This window comes from Myxine glutinosa, chromosome 3 (genome assembly GCF_964187855.1).
Source record: "Myxine glutinosa chromosome 3, kmMyxGlut1.1, whole genome shotgun sequence".
Lineage (NCBI taxonomy): Eukaryota > Metazoa > Chordata > Myxini > Myxiniformes > Myxinidae > Myxine > Myxine glutinosa.
Genome location: NC_136263.1, coordinates 117,977,682 through 118,005,184, shown reverse-complemented (window position 1 = coordinate 118,005,184; position 27,503 = coordinate 117,977,682). Strand labels below are relative to the sequence as shown.

The 27,503-nt window shown below is 41.0% G+C and overlaps 1 protein-coding gene across 2 annotated transcripts in view; it reads right to left on the bottom strand.

Annotated features, from left to right (window-relative positions):
• Positions 1 to 27,503, bottom strand: part of LOC137423252 (dual specificity protein phosphatase 8) — a 107,396-nt gene that overhangs the window by 63,738 nt on the left and 16,155 nt on the right. The gene's annotated exons all lie outside the window — the stretch shown is intronic.

Here is a 27,503-nt window from a genome sequence, read left to right as displayed (position 1 = left end):
TGTCAGAGTATAAACTCTAACATGAAGTCCAAGGAAATGTCCGTAGAACTCGGAGATATAATTATGAGGAGTTATATATCTGGGGAAGGGTATAAAACAATTCTACAGTGTTGAAAATTCCCAAGAGCATAGTGAGCTTCATCATTTGGAAATGGAAACAATGTGGAACTACCCAGACTCTTCCTAGAGCTGGCTGTCCGACAAAACTGAGCAACTGGACAAGAAGGACCTTGGTCAGGGTGGTGACCAAGACCTAAATGACCACTCTGACAGAACCACAGGGTTCCTTGGCTGAGATGGGAGAACCTGCCAGAAGGACAACAGTCTCTGCAGCACTTCACAAATCTAGGCTTTATGGGAGAGTGGCCAGACGGAAGCCACTCCTGAGAAAATGGCACATGACAGCACGCCTGGAGTTTGCAGAGAGACACGTGAAAGACTGAGAGCATGAGGTAAAATATTCTGTGGTCAGATGAGACGAAAATTGAACTATTTGGCCTGAATGCAAAGCATTCCCCCTTCGCCCTGCTGTTAGTGTCTGGTGGAAACCGTGCACAGCTCGTCACACATCTAACACCATCCCTACCGTGAAGCATGGCGGTGACAGCATCATGCTATTGGGATGCTTTTCAGCAGCATGGACTGGGAGACTTGTAAGGATAGAGGGAATCATGACTGGAGCCAAATACAGGCAAATCCTACAGGAGCACCGGCTTCAGAGTGCAAAAGGCCTTAGACTGCAGTAAATATTTACGTTCCAACAGGACAATGGCGCCAAGTATAGAGCCAAAGCAACACTGTAATGGCTACAGACCAAGAACATGAAAGCTCTTGAGTGGCCCAGCCAAAGCTTAGATTTGAATCCCATTGAGAATCTGTGGAAAGATTTGAAGATTTCTGCTCACCGACACTCCCCATCCAACTTGACAGAGCTTGAGCAAATCCACAAGAAAGAATGGGAGAAACTCCCCAAATCCAGAGGTTCAAAGCTGATATAGACATACCCAAGAAGACTCAAAACTGTAATCACTACTAAAAGCGCTTCTATGAGGGTTCTTCATGCTTCTTCTACTTCTACTACTTCTACTTATACTTCTAAAAGCGCTTCTTCTACTCAGGGGGTTAAATACTTATGTAAATTTGATATTTCTGTATTTAATTTTTAATTGTTTTGTAAAAATTCCTCATAAAAAATTTCCACTTTGACATTATGGTGTATTATGTGTGGATCAGTGACAAAAAATTTCAATTTAGTCCAATTTAAATTCAGGCTGTAACACAACTAAATGTGAAAAAGTCAAGGGGTGTGAATACTTTAAGGCACTGTATACCTCCACCAGGCTGAACAGTTTACGTTTTGTATTCTACTGATAGGCCTGACCTGGATCTGGACCTAAACCAAAATCTAATCGACTTGTTCTCGTCACCTAACCAACTCATCCACCTACTTTGTCAGAACTCATCCACAACTTTTTGAAATATCATGCTATATATCGTTTTTTGCTCTGTATATCAATGCTGAAGTCACCTAAAAATTAAAAAATTCTCGTATCCAGATCCAGATTTGGATCTTCACCAAAATCTAATCAAATCTTCCTTGTTGCACACCCAACTTGTCCACCAAATTTCATCCGAATCCGTCCACAACCTTTTGAGATATCCTGTTAACAGACAGACAAACAGACAGGGGTGAAAACATAACCTCCGCCCACCTTTAGTGTTGATCTGCATCAGCAAACAGGTAGAACAATGGATGGAATTAGCACGATGTTGACTGATACATGCCAACCTCCGTGGGAAGAAAGGAGAAGTTGACATTTCGGGCGTTAAACATTCGTCGAGGCAAAACAGGTTTCAGGCCCGAAGGGTTAACGCCCAAAATGTGAGCTCCTTGCTTCCCACGGCGGTCAGCGTACCTCCACCTCAATCAATGTCCTGTTGATTTCATCCATTGGCATACATAACCCGCATTGGCCACCAGCCTGTATGGAGACCACGACACCGTGTCACACTAATGAAAATGAATCAGTTGAAAATGGGATAAATTGAACACGTTATATATAGATGCATCGCCAGAGCTTTAAAATAATTATCATGACATTACGCCCAGCCTTTGAGCCGTCTAGCCTGGATTCCAATCTTGACCCTGCTATAAACTGTCACCCTGGTGTTTCGTAAGCAGGGGGACATTTTATGTGTCGTCCATCAGAAGGACATTAAGCCGGAGGACTTGTCTGCCAACACCCGGTGTTGGTGCCAACATGTCCACTGATGCAGATCAATGGTAACTTTCACTAGCAACACTGGTTCTTCATTTGTTTACGTATACCGACCGAATATTGCTGTTTTTATTGAGGTTAAAAAGAAAAAAAAGCGATTTTCACTTTGAGAGATGGGGGAGGGAGGTTAGTATTGAAAACAAACTGAAATAAATCCAAGTTCTTGTTGTTGTTTTCCATTAAGATGTTTGTATCAAATCGTCAAAGAGTTCTTGCGATCCATCAAAACAGTTGTTGGAATATTTTCCTTAAAAATGGGGATTTCTCATTTTAGTGCGTATCACATTGTGGAGCACAACTTTATTCTATAATCATCCATATTGTAGCTTATTTACTTATTTATTTATTTGTTTGTTTATTTATTTATTTATTTATTTAGGCAATGAGCCTGTCACTTCGCCATCACCGACAGGTCTTCTTCTGCCTCATTTCTGGTCTTGCCTTCTCTGCCCTCTCCGTGCTTTGTCCCCCCAATTATCTGCTCAATGCAGGTGGTCCAGCAGAAATCCCCTCCTAGTGAAACTGCCTAAATCCAGAACCACAGCTCATCTCCACTCATTTATTCCTCTCTTTTCCTGCCTGTGGAACTGCCTTCCACATTCTCCTCAATCTCATTTTTCCCTTCGGGTCTTCAAGACAGCTGCTCACCACCATCTCAGGTCATGGCCCATCCAAAACCATGGTCTTTTCTACACCCGTTGAATCACTCTCACCCCTCTCAAAAATGTTCTAATATGTCCATCTTGTTCATCCTTTGCATTCTCCCCTAACCATCATCGTTGTCTGCATCCCTTGTTTGTCTGTCTCCGTCCACCTTCCCCCTTCGCCCTGCTGTTAGTGTTTCCCCTTTCTCCTGCTGTTTCCTTTGCTATGTTGTACCCTGATCTGTTCTGTGTCCTCGCTCTTCCATGAGCCGAGACCATGTATATAAAAAATACGTAGCTGCTCTGGATTTTGAATGGTGGTAAGATGAAGTGAGCCAAAGAAGTAAGTTTAGTGGAAGCTTTCTTAGTTTTTTTTTTAATCTCTCAATAATAAAAAAGAGAAGAATCCCAGTGTCGTTCTCAAGTGTAGGCGTGTTATCACCGACGCCCTGAATAAATTATAAAATCCTTACACCTTTACTCGAGTATCCTCGACAAAAAAGTTGGATTTTCCTTTAATCACTCTGTAGTGCCTAAGCCTTTGTAGCTATGTGAATGAATGAATGATCGTTTTAAGGCCATTTTTCCCCACTAGAGCGGGGGTTAGCCTTGCGGCTCTTGGGGGGGCCCATGACAATCATGGATCCCTGTTTGAGGAAATGTTTTTACGGCCAGATGCCCTTCCTGACACCAACCCATAGTCACCTCTTACGATGTGCAGGGATAAGGTGTACCTATTCTAAACCGGGGTACACACCGTGATCATTCATCCCAGCAAGCTGGTACTCAATTTGCCGACCTCGGAAGGATGACAGGCTGAGTCAACCCCCCTGGCGTTAATTCAGCGATCGACCGGGATTCAAACCCAGGATCCTAGGATCCCAAGCCGGCACCCTAACCGCTAAGCCCTTTGTAGCTATTTGAAAGGTAATATTAAATAATCCCCGACCTCATTCCTTAGTGGGTGTAGGAAGATGTTTTCAGCTCCCCCACCCCCCAAAAATATAGAAAAAAAAATAGATTTCTTCAAAATGGCAACAGGATTAGAATAGCACCGGGCAATGCTGGACATCCCTGCTCATATATTACCCACAAAAGTGCAATTCAATACAATTAATTTATGAAAACATTTTAGCTTTACTACCATCACTTGAATAATGTTTTCTTTTTTTAAGTCAAACACAATCATTTGAGATGAGCACAACAGAAAAGTCAAAACAAACAAATAATCCATCACGTGATCGAGTGAAATCAACGAGAAACAATATTATTGAATCTCAAAGATGTCAATGGCTGATTGGCTTTCATACTACAAGCATTCCACCAATAGGAAACAAGTGACATCATCTGAGTTTTCAGTGTGGAAGAACGGCTGTGCACAATTATTATTACTTGTGCATGAAAAACGTGAGCTTGCCAATGTGCTACTGAAGTTATAAATTCACTTGTTTATGATCAGAATATACTCATTCCAGAGCCCATATTAGAATTTTTTTTCTTTTCTTCTATACTATAGAAATGTTCTATACTACAAACATACACCACCTTACTTCAAAGGGCAGAAAGAATCATGATCCATATAATACTCCAGAAATGCGCAACTGCATATCCATAAGGTCAAAGCGTGACTTTAATACATCATCCATGACCTGAAGCAGAACATATACTTTTTACAAGGGTAGCTTACGGAGAGACCCAATGTTGGCCCGATATGTCAGACAGTTAAAGTGATGCCTTTTGAACAGATGGCATGACACACAAAGTCTCCAAGAATAGCAGAGGGGGCACCAAGAAAAAAAAAATATGGCACAGAGGAAAAGATGTTTTTCAATCTGCCCCTTGAGTACTGTGGAGTGCAGGGTTTCCCAAGCAGCTCCAAAGATACCCTCTTCCTCACCTCCAAACTGCAGACAAAGCAGGTTCCAAGCATATCTGGTAATAAATATTGTGCAAACAATTGCATGTAAAAACTAAACATGCATTTAAACTAAAAAGAAGGGTAATTGCAATTTAAGATTTAAAAATCTTAAATGGTGACAAAGCAACACCTGTGCAACTAGAACAGCTCTCAGTAGATCGCATACCTAGGCCAGGCTGAAGTTTACATTTTTTATCCCATCGATACGCCGGATCTGGATCCAGATCTAAACCAAAATCAAATTGGCTTGGTCTTGTCACCTACCCAACTCATCCACCTAGTTTTGCCATAACTCATCCATAACTCCTTGAGATATCGTGTTGTATACAATATGGTTTTAGCCCTATCGCTCAATGGTGCTGAATCACTTAAAATATTCCGTATCCAGATATTCACCAACATTTCATCAATTCTTCCTTGTCACACACACAACCTGTCCACCAAATTTCGTCTGAATCTGTCAAAAATATTTTGAGATATCCCACTAACAGACAAACAAACAGGCAGACAGGGGTAAAAACATCATCCGCATCCACCTTTGGTGGCAGAGGTAATTAGACATTTCCAGGTGATAGGAAGACAATCACGGCTGCCCCAAGCAAGAAGTCTTTATCATAGGTTCTCCATCTAGATGTGTGGACAATGCAAGGCATGCATGCCAGGGTGAGCACCTCTGCCGGTGGAAAACAAGCTCAGTAGGTGAGCAAATTCCATCAAACTATACCTAAGTCTCCAGCACCTCATTCGCCCTCAGCAACATATCCTCAATACAGGACATTACCAAGAGTTGAGAAATCATGTTCTAATTTGTCCAGTTGCTCTGATTAATGTGGTTCGCAATCAAAGCGTGATCTATAAAGAACACACATGGCCAGAATTTCATTACAAATTATTCTGCTTCTCATTATTGAAAAAAAATATTCTGCCAATTTATAGTGATGGCTTAGGTTAGGGTAAAGATTTTGAATTTGGACAGCACATCACACAATGGCCTACTCTTCTCAAAATGGACTGTGACCCCTTTATTTGTCCAACAGAATGGTGCAGAGGTTTGGCCCACACTCAACCTGCCAGCCTACACTTACCTTTGAGCTTTCCGGTTCGATTTTCGATTGAACTATAAACTGACTGATTGGTGCTCTAGATGCAGGGTGGTGCATCACAAAGTGTGCCATCCCTTGCATGGACGTTAATCTGGGTTTACTATCTTCTAGCATTAGCTGGGTGGACGTTAAAGAACCCACACTGTGTCTTTCACGAAGAGTAGACGAGTTTCGCCGACACCTTGAACCAATTACAATTTCCTGCCCAAATCAGTTGCAGTTGAACGTCAACCCTGGCCAGATGGTTCATGAAAGGCCAAACTCCCCCCTCTGCCAACCACATAAGCTGGGCCATTGAATAAGTAATAGTAGAAGTGAGGAATATTTATTGTCTATACAAGCAAATGCAAGCAGACAGGAATGGAAGAATGATAGAGCATTGAAGCAAGAGCAGACAGTATCTCATACTTTCACATTGCAATAATGCTTGCAATGGAATATCCTGGTTTCCAAATTCGCTCCACAATTGCCCAGACCATAATGGTGACATCGACTGAATGTAATAGCACAAAAAAACCTTTGACTGTTGGGTATAAGGTCAGATATTTGTCATTTTATGGCATGGACACACGCATCCTTATTGTTCAGACTGCAGACAGATTTCAATGGAAAGTTGCAACACTGCAATGTGAAACTGCTGGTGTCAAAACACTTGTGGAAACAGGACTGTCTGATTGCAAGATGAGGACATAGTGGCATGAAGCTGCATCTATATTATAATAGCCGTAGATGATTCTGTCTGTCTGTCTGTCTATCTGTTGGGTGTCTGTCCGGGGTGTGGCTTACTCGGTTTGCAGAGTAGCTCCACCCATAGCTCCACCCATTCTGGGAGTGGCTATAAACAAATATCCACCATTTTATTAACTCGCATAGCTTTGAGTCCTGTTTTGTAGGCCCGTGGTGTCTTGCTCTCCCCCAGTTTTATTTCAAATCAAATTCGATAAATCATTTCATTTTTCACAGTCGCTAACATAGTTTTAGACTCGGTTGAAAAAAAACGGGAAGAAAATCCGATGAAAGTTGCCGTTTATAGAACGAAATGAATTCTCAAAGGCCTGTAACTTCAAGGCCATTGAGTCTCTCTCACGCCTTTATCTCCAATCTAACTCACCATATGATTTCATTTTTATCGATGGTTTTACTTTTAGACTCGGTGTCAGCAATAATTGAGAACAATCCACACACGCGGGAAAATGCAGAGATATATTTTTTAAAATCGCGTCATGGTGTATCATACACCGCCCAACATGACACCGCCGGCAATGTGTCGATATATATTAAAAATTCGCTTTTGCTTTTCCGTTATGATATATTACTATTTCGTTTGATGATAGTCGTCACAAAAACGTCAACAATGATGCCGACATATATTTCTTCGTTTTTATTTCATTCAACATATTAGCCGGAAGTAAAATATGTTTCAGGAAATTACCGAGAGATATTTCTTCGTTTTTTTTATTAGTTATGTGCGCATACACTTTAAATAGGTTTATTTGAAATCTTTAATTTTCCACAAACATTCCACACACGCGGGAAAATACAGAGATATATTTTTTAAAATCGCGTCATGGTGTATCATACACCGCCCAACATGACACCGACGGCAATGTGTCGATATCTATTTTAAATTCGATATATCATTTCATTTTTCACAGTCGCTAACATAGTTTTAGACTCGGTTGAAAAAAAACGAGAAGAAAATCCGATGAAAGTTGCCGTTTATAGAACGAAATGAATTCTCAAATGCCTGTAACTTCAAGGCCATTGAGTCTCTCTCACGCCTTTATCTCCAATCTAACTCACCATATGATTTCATTTTTATCGATGGTTTTAGAGTCGGTGTCAGCAATAATTGAGAACATTCCACACACGCGGGAAAATGCAGATATATTTTTTAAAATCGCGCCATGGTGTATCATACACCGCCTAACATGACACCGACGGCAACGTGTCGATACATATTAAAAATTCGATATATCATTTCATTTTTCACAGTCGCTAACATAGTTTTCGACTCGGTTGAAAAAAAACGGGAAGGAAATCCAATGAAAGTTGCCGTTTATAGAACGAAATGAATTCTCAAACGCCTGTAACTTCAACTTCAAGGCCATTGAGTCTCTCTCACGCCTTTATCTCCAATCTAACTCACCATATGATTTCATTTTTATCGATGGTTTTGGACTCGGTGTCAGCAATAATTGAGAACATTCCACACACGCGGGAAAATGCAGAGATATGTTTTTAAAAATCGCGTCATGGTGTATCATACACCGCCCAACATGACACCGACGGCAACGTGTCGATATATATTAAAAATTCGCTTTTGCTTTTCCGTTAAGATATATTACTTTTTCGTTTGATGACAGTCGTCACAAAAACGTCAACAATGATGCCGACATATATTTCTTCGTTTTTATTTAATTCAACATTATTAGCCGGAAGTAAAATATGTTTCAGGAAATTACCGAGAGATATTTCTTCGTTTTTTAAAATTAGTTATGTGCGAATACACTTTAAATAGGTTTATTTGAAATCTTTAATTTTCCACAATATAATTTACTTGCCATTTATCATTTGATGATTACGAGACAAATTCCTCTTGAGGATCGTGACAATTCATGCGCTGCGTGGAAACTTCTATTTCCAAAATGAATGAGACGATCGATGAAGAACGCAGACTTGAACAGGATGCAGCAAGAAAACGAATGAGACGGGCGAACGAGTCCATCGACGAACGTCAATGCAAACTTGCGGGGTCACCCGTGGGAATCCCACGGGCATGGATGTGTGTGACATTTCGACATATTGAGTTAGATGCTGCACATTCATTTTTACAAAATGGTTACTGGCAAGTCATCAGATCCAGAAATGGTGTAAAAACCACCGTTTAGAGGCCATTTTTCCCCGCAAAGCGGGGGTTGGCCTTTTCGGGGACCGTGGTAGTTGTTGTTTTTTTGTCCCCTTTTTGAAGCAATGTTTTACGGCCGGATGCCCTTCCTGACGCCAACCCTTTTTGCCGCCTTCAACGACAAACAGGGAATTACCAGTGAACTGGTACTCAATTAGCCGACCTCGGAAGGATGACAGGCTGAGTCAACCCCCCTGGCATTAATTCGGCGATCGACCGAGATTCGAACCCAGGATCCTAAGCCGGCACCCTAGCCGCTAGCCCAACACCAGAAATGGTGTCATGAACACAATTTATTTACGCACAAGCACAAAAGCAAGACGGGCCGATTTCCGATTCCGACGGGCCGACGGGCGAGACGGGCCGATTTCCGATTCCGACGGGCCGATTTGGAGCAAGAAAAAGAACGAGACGGGAGAAAAAGGAGAGAAACGAGACGGGGAAAGCCGATTGGAGAGGCGAGTGAGGCGCGATTGGAGAGGAGTGTGAGGCGCGATTGGAGAGGAGTGTGAGGCACGATTGGAGAGGAGTGTGAGGCGTGATTGGAGAGGAGTGTGAGGCACGATTGGAGAGGAGTGATTGGAGGGGAGTGTGAGGCACGATTGGAGAGGAGTGTGAGGCACGATTGGAGAGGAGTGTGAGGCGCGATTGGAGAGGAGTGTGAGGCGCGATTGGAGAGGAGTGTGAGGCGCGATTGGAGAGGCGTGTGAAGGATTGGAGAGGAGAGGAGTGTGAGGGATTGGAGAGGTGATGGATTGGAAAGGAGAGGGATGTGAGGGTTTGGAGAGGAGAGGAGTGCTAGGTGGAGAGAGGAGAGTGTCAGGTGGAGACAGGAGAGTGTCAGGTGGAGACAGGAGAGTGTCAGGTGGAGAGGAGTGAGGGGTCACATATTATGTGAAATAACTAAATTCACACCATTTCTGGATCTGATGACTTGCCAGTAACCATTTTGTAAAAATGAATGTGCAGCATATAACTCAATATGTCGAAATGTCACACACATCCATGCCCGTGGGATTCCCACGGGTGACCCCGCTAGTCTCACTATAATTCACCAAATGTCCGTCCGTCCATTCGAAGGTACCGCAAAAACGGCTCAACCGATCGCAACGATATTTTGGGTGGGTATTCCTGGGACCCCTGGGAGTTAAATAGGCTACATTGTTTTTCCAATTTTTCAAGTTTTCCAATTTTCCAGTTTTTCCAAACACGATGGAATAATATTTACTGATATGAACAGTGATGTGGCTTTTATTGAAATTCTACAAATACTGTTTAGATTTTGATGACAATTATGAACCTGCCGCGAATGCTGTGACGGTTTCTACTTTCTAAACGTGAATTCGCGGATCGCCATATGCAGATTCGCCATTGACTGGGTATGGAACAAACGTACCCGTTTGTTTGCCAACGGGTACATTTTTCATGGAAGTCCTTCACGAACTTTCTGTCCATGTCTGACGTGCGACTGAAGGTGCTACAGGAATGTGGAATTTATTGGTTTCATGCCTTAGCATTCGCCGTTTCTGCATTGCCTGTTAGCTTCTGGCCCCCCACCCGTGCGTAGCATGGGTACCTCACTAGTTTTTCAAATGGAGGTACACATGCATATCAGACGTACATATTGGTAGGGGTTTTCAAAATAATGGTTGGAAGTAACAGTCACGCAAACTGTTTATATTTTCCTCTGCAATGACAAAGGCTCAACAAGGAGCTTAGCAATATACAGAGTGATCGCCAAGTTTGTGGTTCGATTGAAAATGTCAATGACTGACATTTAACCTATGAAACAGATTTCTACTTTGTACACCTGGCTTAACATCACTCCAAAGTGATGGTACACTCTGTGAGGCGATTTCCTGATGTCAAAGAACAGGGATATCAGTTTATAGTCTGCCCAGAAATTAAACCCAGACTACACAGCTCAAAGGTGCATATAGGTTAGATGACTTTTTTTCTTTCCCTGAGAGCTATATGGGAGCTCAGACTTTTTCTCTTAACTCCCCAATCCTCAAGTCTCCTCTCATAATGACAAGCTCTTCGTAGGACAATCATCACGCTGTTAAGTGCCATCAGATGTTCCACGATGCTGAAACGAGCATCACAGCGGCAGTGCCAACTCCACTCCGCCTCTGGCAGATGTGACATCACCCTTTGGCTCTGCATCAGTCAAATATTGCTACAGGATTTCATTATGCCATTATGGTATTGTAGAAGAACGTCGAAGGTTTAAGCATCAGCTCTTAGTACATTAGACTCTAGAGTAAGTCAGGCCTTAGTATAGTTCCAACAATGGTCTATATTGAGAGCAGAACAAAGAAAATTATTCGTTGGTGTGTAAGGATCCTATCACAATTGAAATGGCTCATTATTGTCTGTAAACAAGATAACCTCTCCACCTGACTACCTAAGCACAGCTATATATATATATATATATATATATATATATATATATATATATATATATATATATATATATATATATATATATATATATATATACAGTCACGTGAAAAAGTAAGTACACCCCATGTAAAGTTTTGACTTTTTCAAGATATTTCAACATACAGCTATTTGATCTTCATTTCAACAATATTGACAGATAAAAGTGATATAATATAACAAATATCATGAAACATTTACATTTTGTAGTCCATTGCATAATTAAGCCTTGTGTTGGCTTAGCGGTTAGGGTGCCAGCTTGGGATCCGAGGATCCTGGGCTCGAACCCGGTCGATCGCTGAATTAACGCAAGGGGGGTTGACTCAGCCTGTCATCCTTCTGAGGTCGGCAAATTGAGTACCAGCTTGCTGGGATGAATGATCATGGTGTGTACCGCGATTTAGAATAGGTACACTGTATCCCTGCGCATCGTTAGAGCGTGGCCAAGGGTTGGCATCAGGAAGGGCATCCGGCCATAAAAACATTGCCTCAAACAGGGAACCATGATTGTCATGGGGCCCGCAAGGCTAGCCCGCTCTAACGGGGAAAATGGCCTTAAAACGATCATTCATTCATTCAGTCCATTGCATAATTTAAATAAACATAAATGCAAATTTCGCATGTGGAAAAAATAAGTACATCCTTGGCTCTAATAGGTGGTATTTCCCCCTGTGGCATAAACAACCTCAAGTAGGCGTTTCTTATAACTGTCTACCAGTCTCTGAAATCGACTGGGATAAATTTTTGCCCACTCCTCCATGCAGAATTCTTTCACCTGTGCGATGTTTGAGGGGTTTCTTGCATGCACAGCTCGTTTCAAATCCCCCCACAACATCTCGATGGGATTTAGATCCGGGCTTTGACTTGGCCATTCCAGAACCCTCCATTTCTTTCTTTTCAGCCATTCCTTGGTGGATTTACTGGTATGTTTCGGGTCATTGTCATGTTGCAAGGTCCACCTTCGGTTGAGCTTCAACTTTCTGACAGATGGCCTCACATTATCCTCAAGCACCCTCTGGTACAATGAAGAATTCATAGTGGATTCTATGATGGTGAGCTGCCCAGGCCCTGATACAGCAAAGCTGCCTCAAACCATAATATTTCCACCACCATGCTTTATAGTTGGTATCAGGTTCTTGTGGTCAAATGCTGTCTTTGGTTTTCGCCAAACATGTCTTCTGGTACTGTGGCCAAATAGCTCTACCTTTGACTCATCTGTCCAGAGCACATTGTTCCAGAAGTGCTGGTATTTGCCAAGGTGTTCATTGGCAAACTTTAGTCTTGCCCTGATGTTCTTTCTGGACAGCAAAGGTTTCCTCCTGGCACACCTCCCATGTAGATCAAATTTGTGCAGCCTCTTTCTAATGGTAGACTCGTGCACTTTGACATCAACAGTGGCAATAGCTACCTGTAGGTCCCGTGATTACATTCTGGGGTTCCTTGAGATTTCAGCATCTTGCGGTCTGCTCTTGGGCTGAACTTGCTGGGGCGGCCTGGCCTGAACAAGTTGGCAGTTGTTTGGAATCTTCTCCACTTGTACATGATCTTCCAGACAGTCGAATGATTCATTTCAAATTGTTTGGAGATATTTTTAAATCCCTTCCCAGACTCGTAGGCATCTATAACCTTCATTTCTGAAGGCCTCAGAGAGCTCTTTTGATCTAGGCATGGTGACGCCGCACACTTCAACAACAAAGAGCAAACCAAACTAAATGTCTGAGGCTTAAATAAGACAGGTTCCTCCAAGATCCTCTCTAACCATGTTCTAATCACTTGCACCTGAGCTGGTGCACCTGATTCTAATTTTAGGTATTTGAAGTAGTGATAAATGTTGGGGTGTACTTACTTTTTCCACATGCGAAATTTGCATTTATGTTGTTTTAAATTATACAATGGACTACAAAATGTAAATGTTTCATGATATTTATTATATTATATCACCTTTATCTATCAATATTGTTGAAATGAAGATCAAATAGCTGTATGTTGAAATATGTTGAAAAAGTCAAAACTTTACACGGGGTGTACTTACTTTTTCACATGCTGGTCACATTTATAATTCACCTAAGTCTTTATAAGTTCATCAAATACTGACACCGCGATTGACATTCACTGAGGTAAATGTTGATATCTCTTCTGAGGTAAAAAATAAATAAATAAAATAAAACAGTTTTAAAGCATTATACATATCAAACGATACATTTTATGAAATGGGGAAACCTAATACACACTTTGGTGTTTTTTAAATGCCAGAACATGTCTTTATTAGAAAAAAATTTTTTTACATTGAAGACGCTGCTAAAAAATACACCGCTCTAATGCATAACCACGAGTTTAAACTACATTTACAACAAATATGAAAACTATTTTCATATCACAATGTTAAATATAGAATATATAGAAGATAATGTTAAAAAGAATGAGCCCCATCTTTCAATGGTAAAAAATCCTTCAAAAAATTCCTGGATCCAGAATAATATCCTGAGCTTCACCAAAAACTAATCAATTCTTCCTTATCCCAAGGGCAATCATCCCACCAACTTTCATCCAAATCCGTTCAGTACTTTTCCAGATATCTTGTTCACAAACACACGAACACACACACACACACACGGACGGACACAATCGAATGCATTACTCCCTGGCGGGAGTAATAATAATTAATAATAACAAGCGTTACGCCTTGGTCCCCCGTCGGTGAAGTGATGTGAGTTGACAAAGTGGAGGATGCAAGGCGGCCATCTTGGATTTTGACGTGGGTTGAACCCACACACCAAATTATAATTCGGTCCTTCGCTTATGCATGCACGCACGCACGCACGTATGCACGCACGGACGGACGCACGCACGGACAGAGGGGAAATCCATCGTCCCCCTTTCGTTCCGCGGTGCGACGGGGGACAATAAAGGTTTATTTCAAATCCATTTCCATCGCGGCCAAAGGCTTTCAAGGATTGAGGTAAGTTATACAGTTGATGAATTTAACAAGTAAAATATAATAATGCAATAAGGTGGCAATAAATTACAAAATATAAAATACAATAAAATGAAAACGAATACAACAAATGACAATAAAAGGAAGGAAATGTCACAGGCATTTTATGAATTGGTATGGTAGTGAATAATTTGTGTTGGATTAAGCAAAATAATTGATTGACTGATAGATAGATTTTCGCAAGTTTCATGCTTTGATACAAAACGACTTCAGAATTAGAAACAATGTCTAAATTTTGCATTACGTGCTCTGATTCGTTGCTCATGTGGCCAAATGGCGAATTATTTCATCCCAGCACTTAACGTCCTAGAATTACAAAAGTAGTAAGGACTTGGGGCGGAACGAGACAGAGTAAATGTTGTTAACTAAATGCTGAATAGGCAAAATGCTAGCTCGGCATTTACACGATGTTCGTACAACTTAAACATATCATCTGATGATTGATTGGGACTGAACCAGAGAGCTGAAACTTGGTACAGATTTCGATCAGATAAATGTTACTTATGTGTAGCTTTCAATGCACTGGATCGTTGTCACTTGATGAAATATCCACTGCAATGTGGGGGTATTTTAGTTTTAGCAATGGATTTCTTGTGGAACCATATTTTGAACCCATTCATCTAATATATAAAAGGACACTCTTTCATTACCTCCACCACCAAAGGTAGATGGAGGTTATGTTTTCATCCCTTGGAGTTTTCACCCCCTGTCTGTTTGTTTTCTTGTTTGTCTGTGAACAAGATATCTCAAAAAGTTGTGGACGGATTCGAATGAAATTTGGCGGAGATGTAGCGTATGTGACAAGGACGAAACGATTAGATTTTGGTGAAGATTCTGATCGGGCTGGTATAATTTTTTAAGTCATTCTTCACCATTGGGAGATAGGGCCAAAAACGATATATAGCAGGATATCTCAAAAATGTGTGGACGGATTTGGACGAAACTTGGTGGACACGTTGGGTGTGTGACAAGGACAATTCGATTTTGGTAAAGATCTGAATATGGATTCGGATATGAAAATTATTTAATTTTTCAAGTGATTCTTCACCATTGAGTGATAGGTCTAAAACCAACATATAGCAGGATATCTCAAAAAGTAATGGACGGATTTGGACGAAACTTAGTGGACACGTTGTGTGTCTGACAAGGAATAATCAATTCAATTTTGGTGAAGATCCGGATCCGGATCCGGCCAGTAGAATTTGTGGCCAAGTGTCATCAAAGCAACAGACATGCAGCTTGTGGCCAAGTTTCATCAAAGTCGTGTGTGTGGTTTCAGAGGAGAGAGCAAATACCTATTTTGGAAGGTCAACCCCCTCCACCCCCCATATACTCCCTCAATGAGCGCAGATTTTGATACGATCAATACACCTTCGTTAGGCATCAGATATGAAGCTTGTGGCCAAGTTTCATCAAAACTGTGTGTTTGGTTCAAACGATAATAACTGAAGTGTTTACAGACTCACTCACTCACTCACTGACTACTGACTGACTTACTCACTCACTGACACTGCTCGATTGCATAACCTCACTGGACTAAAGTCCAGTTGAGCAAAAAATGGTGACAGACAGACACACACGCCTCTAATAGTATTGATGATGATTTGTCGTAGCAGGATTGTAATCCTAGCTAAGAAACTGCTTCAGCAGTACGGACTCTCTGTATAGAACACGGGCCATGATCTGATCTGATTATTGTCACTTGATGCAAAGAAAAAAAGATTTTGTTTGATCTGGGGTGATGCACGTTATTGACAAGACATGTAAATTCATCATAGACTGGAATATTGAATGAATGGTCTACCTGAAATACATGTTAGATTCCAATTACATCACGCTTGACACAGAATGCAAAACACATTCTTCTTTTTATGGAGGAGCACATTGTTTGATTCAAAATTTATTTATCAACAAAATTAATGAGAATGCAACAAAGTAAGTTTCTCACTCTAAGTAAACCATGTTCACTTTCAAGTTGTGTCGCAAAGAAGTAAGACAACAGCAACGAGATTCCAGCAAGAATCATAGCAGTTATTCACAAAATAGGATGAAGGCCGCAATATTGTTTCGGACAGTAAACTCTACTTGGTTAGTTCCCGGGGTTCTAACTAGCATAAACCCTATCACATGCATAACTTTCATCTCAGTTATGGTGACTGGTGGGGAGGTTGGTTTTTCGTGTCATGATGGTAAATCCGATTATCACGGTAATGCTGAGAGCCAGGGAGAGTCTGCCATTACAAACAGGAATGACATGCAGGAAAACAAGTTTAGGTATTATAAGTATGAATAACAGTAGTAACCAGTGGTTTTACGACTAGAACCATACACATTCAAAGAAAGGTTCACACAACCACTCAACTACATATATGCGTGGACACATAATGGCTTCTTTTGCAAATGTCTGTTTTTATTTACTTCGCTTCCATTGTAAACCTTACCTATCCTTTGCCATCTCCAGGCGCTGCATAACGTCATTGCCGGGCACCCAAGGGGGCTCGGCAAAGACGCACGCTGAAAGGGAGTACTCAGTTTTCACTCTGGTTGTTTGTTTGCTTTCTTGCTTGATTTCTTGTTTGTCCGGGCGATATCTCAGCCATCATTTGAGCTAGAAAGCTGAAATTTGGGCACAATAGTGAGTAAGTACTTTCTCAAAAACTGTATTTTTTGTTTTTTTGATTAATCAATTAATTGATTAGTTACTGAATTATTACAGATTAATTAAGTATTTATATATTTCCTTTCTCTTCTGGGCATTATCTCGGGCACCTTTTGAGCTGGAAAGCTGATATTTGGACATGAAAATGACCAAGTGATTTGGCTGTAAAGGCTATTTTTGATTTATTGATTAATCAATGAATCGATTAATTGTTTAATTATTCCATTAATGACTTATTTAATTATTTTTTAAGTTACAGATTCGGATTTTTTGTTTTTTGATTAATCAATTAATTGAGGAGTTATTTAATTATTAGCGATTAATTAAGTACTTATATAATTAATCAAATTTCCTTTCCCTTCTGACCATTAACTCAGGCACCTTTTGAGTTAGGAAGCTGATATTTGGACATGCCAATGACCAGGTGATTTGGCTGCAAAGACTATTTTTGATTGATGAATTAATCAATTAATCAATTAATTATTTAATTATTCGATGAATGACTAAAGAAAATTTTTTTTTTAAGTTACAGATTCTGATGAAATGGTGGTGGTTTATGTGTTCTATGACCGAATTGATTAATAATTTAATTTTTTAATGATTATTATTTCTTTATTTTAATTATTAATCATTTATTTATTTTCTTTCTCATTTGGCCAATATCTCAGGCACCTTTTGAGCTCGGAAGCTAATATTTGGACATGAGTGACCAAGTGATGTGGCTATCAAGGATATTTTTGATTTATTGTACACCGCACCTTTCCTATGCCATCTCCAGGCATTGCAAATCATCATTGCCGGGCACCGAAGGGGGCTCGGCAGTGACGCATTCTGAAAGGGAGTACTCAGTTTTCACTCTGGTTGTTTTCTTTCTTGTTTGTTCTCTTGATTGTTTGTCCGGGTGATATATCTCAGCCATCCTTTGAGCTAGGAAGCTGAAATTTCGGCACAATAGTGAGCAAGTCCTTTGTCAAAAACGTTACTTTTTGTTTTTTGATTAATCAATTAATTGAGGAGTTATTTAATTATTAGCGATTAATTAAGTGATTATTTAATTAATTAAATATCCTTTCTCTTCTGACCATCAACTCAGGCACCTTTTGAGTTAGGAAGCTGATATATGGACATGCCAATGACCAGGTGATTTGGCTGCAAAGGCTCTTTTTGATTTATTAATTATCAATTTCATCAATTCATCGATTAATTATTTAATTATTCGATTAATTAGTAAAAAACAAAAAAAAAATCAGTTACAGATTCTGATGAAATGATGGTGGTTTATGTGTTCTGTGACCGAATTGATTATTAATTTAAATTTTTAATGATTATTATTTATTTATTTTCATTATTAATCATTTATTTATTTTCTTTCTCATTTGGCCAATATCTCAGGCACCTTTTGAGCTGGGAAGCTAATATTTGGACATGACAGTGACCAAGTGATGTGGCTATGAAGGATATTTTTGATTTATTGATTAATCATTTAATCGAATAATTATTTATTGATTAATCAATTAATTATTTCTTGATTAATCAATTAATTATTTATTTTTTTATTAATGACTTATTTAATTACATTTCTAAAAGATACATTTTCAGATGAAGCACGAGTGGTTTAGTTATGCTATTAGCCAATTGATTAAGAAAATATTTTGTGATAATCTTTTATTGATTTTAATTATACAATTAATCAATCAATTAGTGTACATCTCTCCCTCCCAATGCAGCCTCTATGAGCTGCACTGCGGTACTGCCGGGCGCCTCAGGCGCCCCGGCAATGCCGCGCTGTAGGATATTTAATTATTTGGCATGAGGGCGGTGTACTTTGAATGTATCTGTACTTGTTGATTAATCATTTAATCGATTAATTATTTATTGATTAATCAATTAATTGTTTAATTTTTTATTAATGACTTATTTAATTAAATTTCTAAAAGATACATCTTCAGATGAAACACTAGTGGTTTAGTTATGCCATTAGCGAATTGATTAAGAAAATATTTTGTGATAATCTTTGATTGATTTTAATTATAAAATTAATCAATCAATTATTGTACACTTTGTACAAGACTTCCGCTTCCGGTCCGGTCTGGAGAGGACGCTGGCGTTACTTGTTCGCCGCTTCTCCGACTGGGCCATTGTACATAGTTTGCTTTTCTGGTGGTCGTGGTGGATTTTTGACCGTTGGGTCTGCCCTCTGCTCGGTCCCGGCTCTGCTCCTGGCTTCGCCTGCCCGGCTCCTCCACTGTTTCCTCAGGCCCGCTCCCGTTGTTTGTGGCCGTTGTTTGCGGCGGTGGCTGTTTGCCGCTGTGGTCTTGATTAGCGGCTGCAGTCGTTTGCCGCTGCGTTTGCCGCTGCGTTTGCCGCTTTGCCTCCTCGACCTTGGCCTCATACTCGTCCCTTCGCTCCTGCCTGGCATGGCTCTGAAGTACTCCGCCGCAAGGCTTCTTCTGCTCAATACCCGCTCCACCCCATCATGCATCTCTGCCATCAAATCAAATGGACTCCTCCGACGACCCAGGTACATTCACCGTGGCTCCGGTCGTAAGTTTGTTTATTTGCAATTAGGTCACTCCATCCCCGTCCTCTGGTCGGCTCAGCGCACTCTCACTCTTCGTCCCAGCGCACCTGGTCACAGCAACCCACACGATCGCACCTCCTGCCTACGAACCCTGGCTAAATCACCTGAATTCATCCCTGCTGTTCAAAACAACATCAAGCTCACCCTGTTCAACACCCGGTCCCTCAACAACAAATGCCTCATCCTGAACGAATACATCCTGGATAACAAACTGGACTTTCTCTGTCTCACCGAAACCTGGCAACAACCTCTGGACTACTACACACTTAACCTCACCACACCCAATGGATATTCCTACGTCAATAAACCACGCTCGGAGGGCCGAGGTGGTGGAATTGCCGTTATCCACCGTCAAGACATCAAGACCAACCTCATCTCCATCTCATCTGCTCCATCATTTGAACACCTGGCTTTAAAACTCTCTGGTCACACGCAGTCAGTCATGGCTGTCGTCTACCGCCCTCCCAAACCACACCCATCATTCCTGTCTGACTTCTCCTACTTTCTGACCCAGCTATGTTCCCTCTCCCCCTCAATCCTCCTCCTTGGTGATTTCAATATCCACATGGACTCCACTGACTCCACAATAACCACTGACTTCACTGATTTACTCACCTGCTTTAACCTCACTCAACATGTCGACTTTCCTACCCATATCCGTGGTCACATTTTGGACCTTGTCTGCTCCACTGGATTAAATTTGCACCATCACTATGGCTCCGACCTCACCCTCTCTGACCACTTAGCCATCACTCTGACCATCAACATCCCCGCCCCAACACCAAGGCATTATCGCACAATCAACTTCCGTAAGCTAAACGCTCTTTCACCTACCTCATTCTCATCCACCCTCTCTGAAAAAATGTCCACTTCTCCCTTCATTGACCTCCACACCCCTTCCGACCTCACTGACTACTACAACCACACTCTCTCCTCCTGCCTTGACCAGCTTGCGCCTGTAAAAACCAAAACAGTTTCTTTCACCCATTCTGCTCCCTGGTTTACCCCTGAACTCCACCTGATGAAAACTCGTGCTCGCCAACTTGAAAGACTCCGCAATAAAACGGGTCTCACAGTTCACTCCCAAGCCTACAAGGACCACATACAACACTACAAAGATGCCCTCTCCCGCGCCCGCTCTGCCTACTACTCTCAAATTATCCACTCTGGCTCCGGAAACCCAAAAGCACTCTTCTCGAAAATAAACAAACTCCTCCGCCCCCTGAACACCACCACCCAGTCATTCACAGTAGACAACTGCATCTCCTTCCTCTCTTTCTTCCAACGCAAAATTGACAACATCTACAACAGCTTGACCACCGCCGCACCCGCTCCCCCTCCAACCACCTGCCCCCCCTTGTCCTGCCATCCCCTGTCTCGGTTCTCCCCAATCTCCCCTACTGACCTCTCTGAACTCCTCATAGGAATGAAAACTGCCACCTGCACTCTTGACCCCATCCCCTCCAGCTTTGTCAAAGCCTCCCTCCCTGCTCTCTCTCCACTTATCATTGCAACAATAAACTCCTCCCTGTCTACAGGCATCGTCCCACCTTCCCTCAAAATTGCTGCTGTTACCCCCATTCTAAAAAAACCTGGTCTAAACCCTGACACCCTAAACAACTTCAGACCCATCTCCAACCTACCCTTTCTGTCAAAAGTTTTGGAACGCGCTGTAGCCACTCAACTCAAACATCATCTCTCTGCCAATAACCTGTATGAAACATTCCAATCCGGATTCCGCTCCAACCACAGTACTGAAACTGCTCTCCTCAAAATCACCAACGACCTTCTCCTCTCCTCTGACGCTGGCAACCTCAACATTCTCGTCCTCCTCGACCTCAGCGCTGCCTTTGACACCATCGATCACACTATCCTCCTCACCCGACTTGAATCCACCTTTAACGTTACCGGCACTGCCCTCTCTTGGATTAAATCATACCTCTCTGACAGATGCCAGTTCATCTCCATCAATAACTGCAAATCCCCCACTGCTCCCCTCCCCCAAGGTGTCCCCCAAGGTTCAGTTCTTGGCCCCCTCCTCTTCATCCTTTACCTGTCCCCGCTCGGTCACTTAATCCGCCGTCATGGTCTCCAATTCCACTGCTTCGCCGATGACATCCAGCTTTTCATCTCCACCAAGTCCGTCTCCACCGACACCCACTCTATCCTGACAAACTGCATCACTGAAATAAAATCCTGGCTTCAAATCAACTTCCTCAAGCTTAACTGTGATAAATCTGAAATAATCATCATTGGCCCAAAAACGCTCACAAAATCCACCCATAACTTTGCCCTCAACATCGACGGTATCCCAGTATCCACCTCCCCTCACATCCGGAATCTTGGCGTCATCTTTGACCAAACCCTTTCCTTCGACAAATACACTAAACAGATCACAAAGTCAGCCTTCTTTCACCTGAAAAACATTGCCCGTCTCCGCTCATCCCTCTCCTCCACGGCTGCAGAAACCCTCATCCACGCCTTCATCACCTCCCGTCTGGACTACTGCAATAGCCTCCTCTATGGTTCACCCTCAAAAATCACCAATAAACTCCAATACATTCAGAACTCCGCTGCCCGTCTACTCACCCATTCCCGGACCCGTGACCACATCACCCCCGTCCTTTACAAGCTTCACTGGCTCCCCATCCCCCAGAGAATCCAGTACAAAATCCTCCTCTTGACATACAAAGCCCTCCATAACCTGGCCCCATCCTACCTGGCTGACCTCCTCTCCAGACACACTCCCACCCGCAACCTCCGCTCTGCTGGTACCAACCTCCTGACTCCCTCCATCCGGACCAAATTCAGATCCTGGGGGGACAGGGCCTTCTCCATCGCTGCTCCCACCCTCTGGAACTCACTACCTCACACCATCAGAGACTCCTCCTCACTCACCACATTCAAAACATCACTAAAGACCCACCTGTTCAACACTGCATTCAACATTCAACCCACAGCATTTAACCCCTGACTATCTCTTCTCCTTCTCCCTCCTTTTGCTTTAAATATTTCCCTATTGATTCTTGTCTTTTTGCAATTGTTGTTTTCATGTATTGTTATGCATTATGTTTGCCACTCTGTCAAAGCGCCTTTGGGCTTCTGGAAAAGCGCTATACAAAATAAATGAATTATTATTATTATTATTACACCTCTCCCTCCCAATGCAGTCTCTATGAGCTGCACTGCGGTATTGCCGGGCACCTGAGGCGCCCCGGGAATGCCGCGCTGTAGGATATTTAATTATTTGGCATGGGGGCGGTGTAGTTTGAATGTATCTGTACTTGTTTTCTTGTTTGTTTGTTTGTCCAGGCGATATCTCAGCCATCCTTTGAGCTAGGAAGCTGAAATTTCGGCACAATAGTGAGCCAGTACTTTGTCAAAAACGGTATTTTTTGTTTTTTGATTAATCAATAAATTGATGAGTTATTTAATTATTAGCGATTAATTAAGTACTTATACATTTATTTTCTCTTCTGAGCATTATCTCAGGCACCTTTTGAGTTCGGAAGCTGACATTTGGACATGCCAATGACCAAGTGATTTGGCTGCAAAGGCTATTTTTGATTTATTGATTCATCAATTAATCAATCAATTATTTAATTATTTGATTAATGACTAATTGTTTTTTTGTTTTTTTTTTAGTTACAGATTCGGATGAAATGGTGGTGTGGTTTATGTATTCTATGAGCTAATTGATTCACCATTTAATTTTTTATGATTATTATTTATTTATTTTCTTTCTCATCTTGGCAATATCTCAGGCACCTTTTGAGCTCGGAAGCTAATATTTGGACATGACAGTGACCAGGTGATGTGGCCATAAAGGATAGTTTTGATTTATTGATTAATCATTTAATCGATTAATTATTTATTGATTAATCAATTAATTATTTAATTTTTTATTAATGACTTGTTTAATTAAATTTCTAAAAGATACATCTTCGGATGAAGCACTCGTGGTTTAGTTATGTTATTAGCCAATTGATTAAGAAAATATTTTATGATAATCTTTTCTTGATTTTAATTATGCAATTAGTCAATCCATTATTGTACACCTCTCCCTCTCAATGCAGGCTCTATGAGCTGCACTGTGGTATTGGCGGGCACCTGAGGCGCCCCGGGAATGCCGCGCAGTAGGATATTTAATTATTTGGCATGGGGGCGGTGTACTTTGAATGTATCTGTACTTGTTTGTTTGTTTGTCCGGGCGATATCTCAGTCATCATTTGAGCTATGAAGCTGAAATTTGGGCACAATAGTGAGTAACTACTTTCTCAAAAACTGTATTTTTTGTTTTTTGAATCATCAATTTATTAACTAGTTACTGAATTATTATTGATTAATTATGTACTTATATATTTACTTTCTCTTCTGGGCATTATCTCAGGCACCTTTTGAGTTGGGAAGCTGATATTTGGACATGACAATGACCAAGGGATTTGGCTGTAAAAGCTATTTTTGATTTATTGATTAATCAATTAATCAATTAATTATTTAATTTTTTCATTAATGACTTAATTTTTTTTTTTTTTTAGTTGCAGATTCGGATGAAATGGTGGTGGTTTATGTGTTCTATTAGCCAATTGATTCATTATTTAATTTTTTAATGATTATTATTTATTTATTTTCATTAATAATCGTTTGTTTATTTTCTTTCTCATCTGGGCAATATCTCAGGCACCTTTTGAGCTAGGAAGCTGATATTTGGATATGACAATGGCCAAGTAATTTGGCTGTAATGGGTATTTTTGATTTATTGATTCATCAATTAATCGATTATTTATTTAATTCTCAGATTCATGACTTGATTAATTTAAAAAAATTAAGTTACAGATTTGAATCAAACGGTGGTGGTTTAGATATTATATTATCCAATTGATTAATAATTTAATTACCTTACAATTATTGTTTTTTTTATTTTCGTTAATAAGCACATTTATTTTCTTTCTCATTGGGGCAATATCTCAGGCACCTTTTGAGCTCGGAAGCTGATATTCGGACACGACAGTGACCAAGTGATGTGGCTATAAAGGATATTTTTGATTTATTGATTAATCAATTAATTATTATTTCTTTTCAATTAATGACATTTATTTATTTTTTCAAAAGGTTACAGCTTCATATGAAACACTGGTGGTTGAGGTGTGCTATTAGCCAATTTATAAAGAAATTCCTGTACGATTATCATTTATTGATTTTAATTAAGCAATTAATCAATCAATTTTTGTACACCTCTCCCTTCCAATACCGTCTCTATGTTCTGCACGGAGGTATCGCCGGGCGCCTAAGGCAAAACCGCGCTGGAGAATATTTATTAATTTGGCATGGTGGCTGTGTACTTTGAATCTATCTGTACTTGTTTCTTCTACTATGAGCCATGGAGTGCAACATCATGGGGAATGTGTTGTATAATTGTCATGTGTAGAAAGTAGGAATGCTTATTTGTATTAATATGGTTTATCTATTTTTTATGGCATTATTCTTGTCTTTGGTTTATTTTATGGGTGGAAGATGTGAAGTAGATTTGACCAGTAAAATTGTGTGTTAGCACAGAATTCTGGTTCGAGGGAGAGCGAGAGGAGAAAAGAGAGAGAAAGAGAGATGAAGGAGAAGAGAGATGAGGGAGAATAGAGATGAGGGAGAAAAGAGATGAGGGAGAGGAGAGACTAGGGAGAGGAGAGCAGAGAATAAGGATAGGAGAGATGAGTGAGAAGAGAGTCGCGAGGTGGTTGGGGGGGGGGAGAGACATGAGGGAGAGCAGAGACGAGGGAGAAAAGAGGGAGAGGAGAGATGATCAGGAAGAGGGGAGATAAGGGATAGGAGAGACGAGTGAAAAGCGAGACGAGGGGGAGGAGAGATGAGAGAGAGGAGAGACAAGGGAGAGGAGAGGTGGAGGAGAAGAGAGGGAGGGAAGAGACGAGATAGAGCAGAGATGAGGGAGAGGAATAATGGAGTAAAGAGGGAGAGGTTAAATGGAGAAAAGATGGAGAGGAGAGACGAGGAAGAGGAGATGAGATTTGAGTGAGAGGCGAAAGGAGAGGAGGGAAAGACAAAGAACCTGAGTGCATGTTGTGAGAATAGAAGGTGTTGCTGAGAAGCCAGATATATGGTCCAATAGCCATTTCCACCTCTTGCGGATCCTGGAGATTCATGAGCTATTGGAATATGAGCCACGACTTTGTGCAGCCTGTTTGCTCAACCTGTGCAAATATCCCTGCAGCTGTGAACAAGTTTGGCTGAAAACAAAAATATTGCATCTGCTCAGTGGTACAGAACTGCAAGACTGAACTTAGTTCTTCTCTTCATCATCTCTATTCATGCTATCCAAAACAGACACGGAACAACCTTGCACAAATATACCAGCTAAGGCCTAATCTCGCTCTCATTTCCCTTTTGGAATTGTCCATGTACTTAAGTTTGAAGCTTTAATGCTTTGCAGAAATTCTGTACGTAATAATTATTTATGGTCTTGAAACCATGAGATCTGTTTCATTTGTTGGATTTTCAAAATCTGTCGACTGTTCAGGAGTCATCCATTTGCATGGTGAATTTAAATTGCATGTACGAAATTTCAAGTTTACCTATTGCATAACCAGTCTTTCTTGTGGCTCTTTGCTTGCAAATCCATGCAGAGGAAGTGCCTTTTATAATGGTCCACATGCAAAAGAGGAACTACTTGTGGCACCATATCAGTTATTCATTGTCCCTCAAAATACCGAAATGGTGATAATGGCACATGGTGATAATTTGGGTTTTGTTTGGCCATTTTCATTGTCCACTGTAGATGGTGTGGTGGTGGCATGAACACTGATGAAGTGCAGGGGTACGAGCATGCCAATAAGAGGAGTAAAAGGCTGTCATATATTTGGCTAACTGATCTTCTGGAGTGTAAGTGCTGGCATGTGAGTTAGGGGATATGGCAATCACATAATGGACACAACATGACAAAATTGGGCCTGGACATCTGGAGGAATTTCATTTGTGGAGTGAGCAGTGAGGATAACAGCCCTACAAGTGAATCTAGTCATCTCCAGTAGTGAGTGCAAGTTTAAAAAAAAGGTATGGCAAATTGTTTTGTGTAAATTTAATTATCACAAGCTAAAGGACATCACCTTGAAGGACTTCTATTCTTTGCTTCAGACTGATGGCACTTTGGATGCCACAGCTGGATTATTTGTTTCAGCTGGGTCCACAGCTTCTTTTTTTCCTGTCTCTCTCTTTCTTTTTCTTTGTGTCTATGGTAATAAGGGGCTTTATGAAATATTTTGGAAATTCCGTTACCGGGTGTACAAAAGTGCCACATTTTTCCATGAATGTTCCTCACATTATAATGACTAATTTCAGGTTAGCCACCCAGAAATAGTACAATGAGACCTGGTCAGTAGGGATACTGTAATTCAACATAGGATATTACCCACAGATATGACATACATGTATGTTCTCAGTAGGTCTTTTTATAACAACAGTAAATAGAAAAAAAAAATTAACACCAAAGTCAAAAATGCATCGATTGAAACTGATATTTTCTATTTTTGATGACTACCCTTCTGAAATTAATCATAGTGCCCTAAAAAAATATGTGGAAAATTTGGTGCTTTTGTCCGGCCTGTAGCGGTATTTCCTATAAGCCACCTTACAATGGAGAGGTGAATTCTTGGAAATGGTTTTTGTAAGGCTCACTTGGCTGCACCTTGATGGGTTTGAGGGAGTAGGAGTAGCAGCCGAAATCCAAATCCTAACTGGTTCCTCCTGATGACTCCATCTTTGCTTATCCGGGTTCCTCCTGATGACTCCATCTTTGCTTATCTGGGTTACTCCTGATGACTCCATCTTTGCTTATCTGGGTTCCTCCTGATGACTCCATCTTTGCTTATCCAGGTTCCTCCTGATGACTCCATCTTTGCTTATCTGGGTTCCCCCTGATGACTCCATCTTTGCTTATCCGGGTTCCTCCTGATGACTCAATCTTTG